This window comes from Blastomyces gilchristii, assembly GCF_000003855.2.
Source record: "Blastomyces gilchristii SLH14081 genomic scaffold supercont1.8, whole genome shotgun sequence".
NCBI lineage: Eukaryota > Fungi > Ascomycota > Eurotiomycetes > Onygenales > Ajellomycetaceae > Blastomyces > Blastomyces gilchristii.
In genome coordinates, this window is record NW_003101675.1 from 1,542,287 (window position 1) to 1,545,473 (window position 3,187).

Here is a 3,187-nt window from a genome sequence, read left to right on the forward strand (position 1 = left end):
TTCCCTCTACCCTCTCTACCACTACCACCACATCTACCGCCTCTACCCTCTCCCCCTACCACTCTCTTCCACTCTGTATCACTCCGTATCACTTCTACCACCTCTTGTACCTCTTTCACCTCTTACTCTCTACCCCCTCTACCACCCCTCTACCGCTCCGCAATTCCTCTCTATCATCATCATCACCTCTACTGCCTCACAACTCTCTTTATCACTCTCATTCTCTATCTCTACTCACTGTTATCACTCTTTTCATCTCTTTCACTCTCTATTCTCTCTACTATTATTATCATCTCTACTTCTTCTACTACTCTCTTTCACTCTGTATCATCTCTATCATTATTATCAGATTAATCAGAGCTGTACAGACTGTGAAGTCAGCTATTCAATCTCATTCATAAATTCAAAGAGATGTATATGACATCACATGAGATTTTATTACAGAGTATTTAGCAGTATATACTATAAACACAGAGATCAAAATGTGATAGAGATAGTAAGAGAGAAGTAGAGATAGTGAAAGTGATGAAAGAGACTGTAGAGTAGTAGAGATAATGATAATAATAGAGAGACTAGAGAGTGAAAAAGATGATAGAGAGAAGTGATAGAGGTGGTAGAAATAAGAGAGGTGATAGAGATGATAAGAGAGGAGTAGAATGATAAGATGAGAGTAGAGATAGAGAGTGAAAGTGATAGAGAGTGCTGCAAGGCGGTAGAGGCAGTGGTGGTGGTAGAGGTGATAGGAATGATAGAGGTGATAAGAGGTGGTAAGAGGTGGTAAGAGGAGGTCGGAGTGAAAGAAGTGTAGAGGTGATAGAGGTGATAGAGGTGGTAAGAGAGTGAGTGATAAGATGAGAATAGAGTAGAGATATGAAGTGAAAGTGATAGAGGGAGCTGTGAAGTGGTAGAGGCAGTGATGATAGAGATGATAGAGGTGGTAGAAGTGATAGAGGTGATAGAAGTGGTAGAGGTGGTAGAGGTGATAGAGGTTGATAGAGGTGGTAAGAGTGAGTGATAAGATGAAGATAGAGGTATGAAGTGAAGGCAGGCGCCACTACATATCCATGAATGGATTTGATGGGGTGCATGTGATATCATGTGAGGTCATGTTACAGGGCATTTTACTCGGAAAAGTTGGTTTTTCTATAATATATAGAGAGATAAGAAATTTTCAGAAGAGAACTCTGTGACTCATCACTCTATTTATAAAGTATTAGAGAGTGAAAGAGAATATCAGATTAAAGAAATTATTAACTCAGAGAAGTGAGATTATAAGCTCTTATTCAAGCTTCAGTGATAAGAGTATTCTGATAAGATAAATGAGCTAACTTAAGAATTATTCAGATAGATAAGATATCTATAAAAGTGAAGATATAACTTTCATATTATAAATTCTGATAAGTCAGAATAATACAGTCTTTACTAAGAATCTAATTATAATAAAGATATTAATACTGTTATTTATAAACTTTAATCTATAAAATAATAAGTTTCTATTGAGATGAATAGTTCACAGTGTATATAAAGAGAAGAGGAAATCATATTATTATTAAAGTTAAAATTAAAGCAAAATAAAAACAGAGATATGAACACAATTTAGAGATTAATAAAGAAAAAATAAAGAAAATTCACACTCACATTCTTCATCTGTAATACTCAATTTCTCTGTGACTATTAATTTCTCTCTTTAAAGAAGTAGAGAGTATTATATCTGCAGTACAGATAATTATTGCATTTGATATAAAGATTATTAGAAATACACAGACTTTAAGAAAGTCAGATATCATTGTGTATACAGTTGCAGCAGAGTCTTGAGAGCTGATTATCTATATATATAATCAGATATCTCTTACAAAGCTGTGTTTACTTTCTCAGTTGTGCTGAAGTATTTAGTCTGAAAATACTTAAGCTGTAGAGAGAGAGCTCATCTATTCAGATTAACTTTTATTACAAATTTATAACATTTATATTATTTTAATTATCTGAATTTTACAGGTATCTGAGAACTTATCTCTTATTGATAATAGAATTGTGAAAATGCACTGCAGTGCAAGAATCATTGATAGAGATTCTAGATATATTTACATATATCTAGTCAGAGATTATGTAGATAGAAAAGAGATAATTATAAACCTGTAAGACTGCAGAGAGTACTGACAGCACTGAGAGCTTTATAGAAACTGTCAGCTATAATCTGTAAGAAATTACTTACAGAGAGACTTACAGCACAGAGTAAGACTGCACTACTAAGAGTCAGAGACTGATGTGAAGAATATACAGAGTTAACTACTGATCTGAAGATTAGATACAGTGACAGAGCTAAGAAGAATGAATACACTATTATAAGTGATAACATCTCTGCTTTATCAGCTGATAAAAAGTGATTAGAGAAGTTATAGAGATACTTATAAGAAGCTCAGCAGTAATCAGATATTATTCATAAAGATATTAAAATTGAAAATTTTTTTATTCTTGAGAAGTTCTTGAATTAATATATAAATATTGTTAGAAATACTCTCTCTGTATCATCTAAGTGAAAACACTTCACAGATGAATGAGAATACTCACAGTTTATAAAAATAAAAGCTGTTATAGAAAAAGAGAAAAGAAGATAAGATTTCACAGATGAATTTGAGATATTTATACTACTCTAGAGAGATTTATTTATACTATAAGTGATTCTGTAAAATAGTCAGATCACTGTAGTAAATAAAGAGTAATTATAAATCACAGATCTGAATCTTTCTATATAGTTATAAAGAGTAATTGCAGATTATAAACATCTTGATTCTATAATTCTACAGAGTTAATAAAAGAATAGAAAATTTCTTACAACTTTACAGTGTTAAAGAAAGATAATTTATAAGTATAAGTGAAAGATTAACTTATGAATACTTGTCTTTGATATGAGTAATCTTATAGAAAGTGATTCATCTGTAAGATGAATCTGTATAATGATTACATAAGAATCTCATAGAAAAATAATTGAAGATTAACTGAAACTCTTCAGATTGAAAGATATGAGATGAATCTGTATAATAATTATATAAGAATCTCATGAAAATGATTGAGAGTCAACTGAAATTCTCCTGTATAAAAGATATAAGATGAATCTGTACAGTAGTCAGAGAAAGATCTGCAGATTATAAAGAATCTTATGAAATAAGAAACTAAGTTACAGACTCTT